The sequence below is a fragment of the Carex rostrata genome, chromosome 5 (assembly GCF_964058835.1).
Source record: "Carex rostrata chromosome 5, lpCarRost1.2, whole genome shotgun sequence".
NCBI classification, from domain to species: domain Eukaryota; kingdom Viridiplantae; phylum Streptophyta; class Magnoliopsida; order Poales; family Cyperaceae; genus Carex; species Carex rostrata.
The window spans coordinates 9,088,142-9,096,687 of NC_135922.1; the positions used below are offsets into that span (position 1 = coordinate 9,088,142).

Below are 8,546 nucleotides of genomic sequence, written 5' to 3' on the forward strand. Positions count from 1 at the left end.
AACTAGGGTGCTCTTAAGCTCACCAAAGTTTTGGTGAGCTTAACTCTAAAACTTATCAAATCGATTTCAAATGACGAATCCGAACCGTTGAAACCCGCCTACCTTACGTGTGATGCATCTACATGTGAAATTTTTAAACATTCGAATTAATTTAGTATAAAGTCAAGCGGTCAAAAAACGTTCAAAAATGAATGCACTAAAATTAATTTATTAACCTTCTAATTTTGACCGCTTGACTTTATACTAAATTAATTCGAATGTTTAAAAATTTCACATGTAGATGCATCATACGTAAGGTAGGTGGGTTTCAACGGTTCGGATTCGTCATTTGAAATTGATTTTATGAGTTTTAGAGTTAAGCTCACCAAAACTTTGGTGAGCTTAAGAGCACCCTAGTTCTACTCATATATATATATATATATAGGATTTGGCTAATATGCTATGGGTAGCTAAGAGGCCTCCCGTGCTACGACTCAATATTCGACTTTTCAAAATCCTAACGGTCGATCCGAACCGTTCATCTTGTTCTCCATATTAATATGTGTTTGGAGACCAAATTTTACATTTTTTGGAAATTTTTTACTATTTTTTTAGATTTATTGAAAATCACTGTTTTTTATGGTCCAGATTTGTCTGAAAAACAGCGATTTTCAATAAATCTAAAAAAATAGTAAAAAATTTCCAAAAAATGTAAAATTTGGTCTCCAAGCACATATTAATATGGAGAACAAGATGAATGGTTCGGATCGACCGTTAGGATTTTGAAAAGTCGAATATTGAGTCGTAGCACGGGAGGCCTCTTAGCTACCCATAGCATATTAGCCAAATCCTATATATATATATATATATATATATATAAGTTACAACAACCATTTTCTACATTTTCAAAGTCCAAATTGTCGATCCAAATCCTTAGATGTGATCTCCACAATAAAATGTGCTTGGAGACCAAATTTTATATTTTTTGGAATTTTTTTACTATTTATTAAGATGGGTACAAAATTCAATGATCCGAATTTGACTAGTTTTTGTACCCATCTTAATAAATAGTAAAAAAATTTCAAAAAATATAAAATTTGGTCTCCAAGCACATTTTATTGTAGAGATTACATCTAACGGTTTGGATCGAAGATTTGGACTTTGAAAATGTAGAAAATGGTTGTTGTAACTCAAAAATTGTTGTGACTTGATCCCTCCTCTATATATATATATATATATATATAGAGAGAGAGAGAGAGGTTGGCTACTCTACTTCCATAAGCATATAAGGGCATATGCTTATAAGTTGTTTTTGCGTTTTTAATATCCAACTGGTAGATCTGAAGCGCTCAGCATGTTCTCCATACTATAATGTGTTTGGAGACCAAATTTTATATTTTTTTGGAATTTTGTTACTATTTTTTCAAAATTTTTCAAAACAATAATAAAAAATAATAAATATGAAAAAATCTGTTTTGAAAAATTCTGAAAAAATAGTAAAAAAAAATCCATTTTGAGCCTCTTGAGTCTCCAAATTCTTATTTTTTTAATGTCTATGCATCACTTGTTCTAACAAGTTGTCGGCAAAGAATATTTATAATAATTGTCTTGAAAAAAGTTGTTTGTTTTTATAAGTTTTAGAATATTAATTTGAAAGAGAGTGTGGGAAACTTTATAACACAAAAAATTATGGCACACTGCTTAATTTTTCAGATCCAACTTGTTGCTTTATTTTTCAGTACAAATCTTTTAAAATATCTTCTCATATGAACTATTTAGATCACAAATGGATTCTTGGATTTGATGATATGAATTGCAAAAATGCTTGAAGTATTATTTCATGCTATTAGTGGTGGCAAAGTAGCATACGTTATCTTCCTAAGAAAGCATTTAATAAACTCAACCTAATATATTATCACTTAATATGAAAATTAAGTTTTAACCACAGAATAATTTTAGAGTATATATATACACATATTTATCATTACATCTATTTTTGTTCATAAAATAAACCTCCCATTTACAAAGACATCTAATTCAGTAAACCACCTCCGCTGCACAAGGAACCACACAAAAAATCTAAACATTCTTTCCATCTATGCCCCCAAGACCTTCCCAAATATTTCCTATAAAAATAATCCATCATGACTTACGGCTGTGGAGGCTTGAAATATATACCTATAAATATATAGATAGATATACCTAGATCCAACAAACATTTAATACACCAAGAGATAGAAGCATATTTGTGGAATGTTGTTTTTAACCTAGTAGGTTTAAGGGAATTAGTATAGCCACCACTTGTGTGTTCATGTCAGATAGTCCAGATTCCGAGGGCCTCTTCAAGGGGTTCGGGGGAGCCGGTCCCTCCGGAGCTTCTGTCTCTGATGACTCGGCAATAAAGGAACAAGAGCGTCTCCTGCCGATAGCAAACGTCGGTCGAATCATGAAGCAAATCCTCCCACCTAATGCTAAGATCTCAAAGGAGGCCAAGGAGACGATGCAAGAGTGTGTTTCTGAGTTCATAAGCTTTGTTACTGGGGAGGCATCGGATAAGTGCCGAAAGGAGAAGAGGAAGACGGTGAACGGAGACGACATTTGTTGGGCTCTCAACACACTTGGATTCGATGATTATGTCGAGCCGATGAGGCGATATTTGCAAAAATATCGTGAGACAGAAGGCGATCGGGCAGCAGCCTCAGGTGGAAATATCAGAGATGATAATATCAGAGGTGAGCAAGGTCATTTCATGTTCAATGCCATGGATAGGCATAATAATAATAGTTCATCATCCTCTAGGAGGCAATTCTAGGAACCAATTAGGGAAATTTACTAGCTATTAATTAATGGGGCTACTTATTTATAGTTATTGTTGTTTGTTTCTGTAAGAAATCAAACTACCCTTTGTTGGGCATATTGGTTTAGATTTCTTTTGTATGTTTTTGAGGTAGGATATCTTCAAATTAGCTACTTATTTCTTTCCTTATTTATCTGTGTCTTCTCAAAATTTGAGTAGTAAGATGGAGGCATAAGTTTTGATTCAATGATCAATTCAAATTGCTTTTGAATATATATTTGTTGTCTTTTCATCAGAACTTCATAAGAAAATTATAAGAGAATTGAGTTTAAATTAAATATTCCTGTTAAATTTCTTTGCCAAGAATATTTGACTCCTCTTTTCTGGTAAAATTCCTTTATTATTAATGGACGATTTATGCTTCTTTTGGTTTATTCTTTTTGAGTCACTTTATCAAAACTTTAGTTAATTAATGTTCTTGGTTCAAATCATTGGATTGTCAACTTTTACAAGTTAAAAATATCTTTTGTCATGCTAAATTTATGTATTTAATCTGTGTATAATTGTTTTCATTTCTAAATACTAACAATCCCTCCGCCCCCACCAACCAATATTCTAATATAATGGTTTTTAAATTTGAAGTATGAAACTATGCCACTTCATTGAAGGCAATACAGCAAGTTATTTATTTTTTCCATAGAGGTGGTTGAACAAAAGCAAAGACATCAATTATTTACGCAACTATATCTTAATTTAAACATATTTAATTCTAGTTAATGACAATCTGTACGTAAGCTGTCCTTTATTAATTATTTACTTTTAATTATTCTGATGCTTTAAGTTGACGTTACATCTGTTAGTGGGAAATGAACTAGGGTCCATATATATAGGAGCTCTTTATTATTTTTTAACCCTGCTTATGGCAGGCTACAAGCATATATAGATTTATGAATAAGTTTAGCGTACATCTAATTTTAATGGTACCTTCAATATTTATAGGATATATATAGATTTGAAAAATAATATCTATAGTATATAGATTAGAGTAAATTTATAATTTGATTGGCCATTTATTATGATGCCATTAGATCAAATTGGTTAAACAATAGGTACATTAATTAAAAGTTTTCAAATGCTAAAAGTTTCCTGTATGGAGCTGTTATATATTGTAGTACATTAACCAGAGTATATATATATATCCCAAAAGACCTACAATTTTTGTTTTACCTATGTTTGGAAAAAAAAAAGTGACGAACTGATTATTATTTGGATTTTGACATGATCCACCCCATATTTTGCTCATTTAAATAAGGTGCTTTTATCTTTTTAAGCTTCATCTTTATTAAGGTATGTGTATATATATCCTTTAAAGGATGTCATGCATGATGCATATAGATAAAATTGCATCAGGATAAATTATAAATGTCTCCATATATAGCTGATGTTTGCAGATAATTTCCTTGACGTTTTATTTGGTAGAATTTTTGTTGGTTGACACTTAATTGATGTTTTAGTTATTATTTGGTAGAAGTATTGTTGGGTGAAAATTAATTGAATGTTTTATTTGGTAGAACTATTGTTGGGTGAGAGTGTACAGGTCTTGTAATATATCAAAAGTCAAACATTTTGTCCATTACTTTTATATATGTCATGGTTTAAAAGACATAACATATATATGAAAAATATACTGTTCATACAACTAGTTGAGTGCTCAGATATAGAAAGCATTTTAATTTGATGAAAGATATATTTTTTGTCATTCCAATATCTTCAACCAACGCAGCTGAAAGACAGCTTTATGAGTTAAAAAACTTTTCTGGACTTTCTTTCATTATATACTTTAATTTGCAATAGTTGATAAGCAAATGGATAATTTAACTTGACCTATTAATCTTTATGAGTTTCATCATCTATAACATCCTACTCCAATTTGATGGAAATGATAAGATATATGTTCAAAAAATGATGTGTAAAGTTGATGGAATAAGAAAATAATGATATATCTCATGCACATTATTAATCTCCCAAGTCCCAACCATTCTTGAAAATTCATGTGTATCATTCCCCATTTAAAATAAGTAAAAGAACCCTCAAACTATTCATGTATATCATTCCTTTTCACCTATTTTCTACTTTAGTCTCCTCCTCCTCCTCCTCCTCCCTCTTGCCACTTCTGCCCGTGGAGTACGGCAGGATCGCAGGATACGTACTGTTGTCTCGTGGAGTATGGCAGAGTCGCAGGATCTGTTGTGAGGACTGGATTATTAGTAATTAAGAGAATTTACTTGACATTATTGAAAATTGTTTTCATTAATCTAAATAAATATTTCAGTCTAAATTCTATCTGTTTTTTTTTTGCAACTATGAAGGATTGTATATTTTGATACATAAAAATTTTAATTAAAAAATATTTTATCTGATTTTAGAAAATAACATGGTAAAACCAAAGGCTTGCTTCAATTTGTATTAAAATTTGCTTTAATATATTTAAATGTGAATTACATTCACGTTGTAGTCCAAAAATATTCTAGAACGTGATATCCAAATTGACTGGAAAATTTAGGTTGAAGTACTGTATATTATCATGTGCTCTCATGGAAAAAAGAACAAAAGTTTTGGATAGAATACTTTAACTTGTTGATTGTACAAACAATATTATATTCAGTTTTTAATGTTTGGAAACTTCTAGAACATTTACCTGCTAGGGAAGGTACGTATTTGTAGATTTTAGCAGATAACTGTTATTTGATGAAATTTTTTCCGACAAATTAAAGAAACATTTTCTTTTCTCATATAATATAAATATTAAAAAAAATATTTCAATAATAACTTGATTATTATTATAATCCAAATTATGAGATTTGTTAGAAAATTGTGTAATTAACCGACTTTTGTTTTAGTTTTATGACATTATCACTAATTCATAGAATCGTCAGAAACAAAATCAAAATTATTTTCACCAAATTAATGTCAAAAAGACATATCTCTAAGTACACCAATAATTGATTAATTAAACAAGGCACAAGTGCACATTTTCATATACCTATGGAACATACATTTTATGTTTCCAAAAATCTAGCATAGGCTGTACTTACCTTATTTGACCAAAGTTAAAATTAATACTTTGCATTGGTCATTGTAAACATTTTCACTTGAATTGTGCAACTTGCCATATATGGTTAACAACATTTGTTTCTTCTATTATTTCGTACATGTCTTGGTTTGTGTTTATAACTAAGTTTGTTCCTTCCAATAAGAGAAATTCAAGACCTAAGAAGCAACAAACACATAAAAAGATGAAATATGCCCACTTTGGTATGCTAGTCTATAGTATATAGCCTTTCTACTAGGTCTTTGAGTCTCTTTACAATATAATACATGGAAAAAACAAGAGAAAAATATTATTTTTTTTACAATGATTTGAGATCAATTGCAATGTCACGTGCTTTGTTATTGGAATTGTAACTGAATCTAAAGCATGCTTAGATTGTGTGATTTGTTGGCATGTGTCGATATCCTATTGATCATCTTCATTAAACAAAACCCTAGTGAAATTTTAAAATTATGTCCCTTGAAAAATAACTAATTGCAACATCATCAATGTATTAATTTGTCAAGCCCACATTCTGTTCTGCTTAAAGCTTCAACTGTATTAACTTTATGCTAATTTGCTAATTTAATATGACACAAATGGACAATCAAGAAGCACTTGTGTGCCGTATCCAAGGATATCTTTTTCTTTTTTTTGTTAATTTTGGCAGGGGCCATCCAAGGTTATCTTATCAGTCTTTTATTAGGGACACGGCAACAAATAAAAAATTAAAAAAACAAAGGGAAAAAAAAGATCTTCTCAACTTAGCAAAGAATATTGTTTGGTGTTTATGTGGATCATTTATTTAACTAAGAGGATATGATTATGCTCTCTATATATTATGATCTATGAAATTCCAGCCGCACTTAATATTTTGATTCCATGCAGATATATGTGCTTGCTATTGATCTAGAGGGCTACATAATAAATCTATTGGCCATATAATTGCTCCTAACCATTCTCATTATATTCTCTATGTTTTGACCGTCCTGAAATGAAAATTAATCAATTAGAAATTAAAAATAGGTTAAGAATCTATTTAGATCTTTAAAATAGTAAATAATTAATTATATATATCTTAGTGATAACTATATAACAGAAAATGTGCTTTACTATATATAGTTCACAAAATTAACTACACGCTTTGTATAACAGCAATTAATTAATGTATACACTAAATATAATTGTTTAGCATGGAAATCAATGTCTAATATATAGTTTTACCAATTTTTTTTTTGTTGATTTTCAGGCGCAAGCTCTTCTCAATATTAGCATTGGATAGATAGCACATTTGTATATAACTTTCTTCATTACACGCGTTTCGACTTTGTCGGTATTGATCGAATACCGAGGTATACTTGTCAAGCCCAAAATTGGACAACATGATTAATAGTTTATAGCATCAAAGATTTTATTATTTAATCAATTAAACAAAAATAGTTATTCCTTACAAGTGGTTATTAATTGTAGAAGCAACGATCATTATCCTTGTATGGGACCGAACCCGATGCTTATAAGAACAAGCAAAATAACGGAGTTCATCAATGGAAGGCACAAATTATCGTGCACTTCCAAGAGAGATACAGATGGTAACTACAAAAATACATGAAGATAACCTGCTCCCTATAGCCAATGTAGGAAGGATAATGAAGCAGGTGATACCACCAGATAACAAGGTATCTAAAATGGCAAAGGAGACAATGCAAGAGTGCGCATCTGAGTTCATAGGATTTGTGATAGGAGAAGCTGCTGATAGATGTAAAAAAGAAAAGTGCAAGACGATAAATGGAGATGACATTTGCTATGCTTTTGAGGCACTTGGCCTTGATCATTATGCAGAAGCCATGAAGAGGTATATGGAAAGATATAGAGAATACCAAAATCATATAATATCCATGAGGAAGGTGAATCCAAGTGCTCAATTGGATTTGCCGAGGGCTGAATTATCTCTCTTTGGAGATCGTTTGTGTCAAGGCAATCAAATATGCTCAAATGTTGCAACCCCAACAAAGTTCCTGTAGTTCCCATTTTTGTTTTTGTTTAGTGTATGACTGTGTGTGTGTTTGTGTTTGTGAGTGTGTGTGTGAGAGAGAGAGGGGGCAATGTACTTATTGTTTTATGAGAACATTTTCAATTAATTTACACTGTACCTTATGTATTTCATCTTTCAATATTTTCCACGAACAAATTGCCTTCATTTTTAGCAAGTTAGGTCGTGTAAAATACAACATGCACTTATCAATTATGTATATCTAGTTATATATTCTGATCATCTTTTCAAAATTTATTGAACTTAACTTTAAGTATGACAATTATACATGTTTTTATAGAAATTTCTTCAAAACTACTAATTACTTTTGTGCAGGTTTCACATAAAAACCTGAAAGAACCTGTATACTTTGCATTGAACGGAATCATATGATTAAGATTAAATGTATTATGTACGCACAACAATTAAGTATAAGAAGCCTCTTGGCATCAGCAAACAAAAGTAAAGAACAGCAACAAGTTGAAAGTTTAATTAATTAGTACTAAAGAACTCTGATTTGAGCGATGTTGTTAAGGTGCTTTCTCAGTTACCAATAATTCCGTCTATCAATGTATTATTGCTACCAATCACAAATGTGGAATGTTTGCTTGAACAACTAAAAAGATAGTTTTGCTAATTAGGGTTTTATC

The 8,546-nt window shown here is 30.7% G+C and overlaps 2 pseudogenes across 1 annotated transcript; both read left to right on the top strand.

The window, feature by feature from the left end:
* The first annotated feature begins 2,139 nt into the window (after positions 1–2,139).
* LOC144554297 (nuclear transcription factor Y subunit B-1 pseudogene) lies at positions 2,140–3,020 on the top strand (annotated as a pseudogene). The gene has a single exon (XR_013511595.1). The product of XR_013511595.1 is annotated as a nuclear transcription factor Y subunit B-1 pseudogene (transcript).
* A 4,391-nt stretch (positions 3,021–7,411) lies between these two features.
* LOC144553818 (transcriptional activator hap3 pseudogene) lies at positions 7,412–7,888 on the top strand (annotated as a pseudogene).
* The last annotated feature ends 658 nt before the right edge of the window (positions 7,889–8,546 follow it).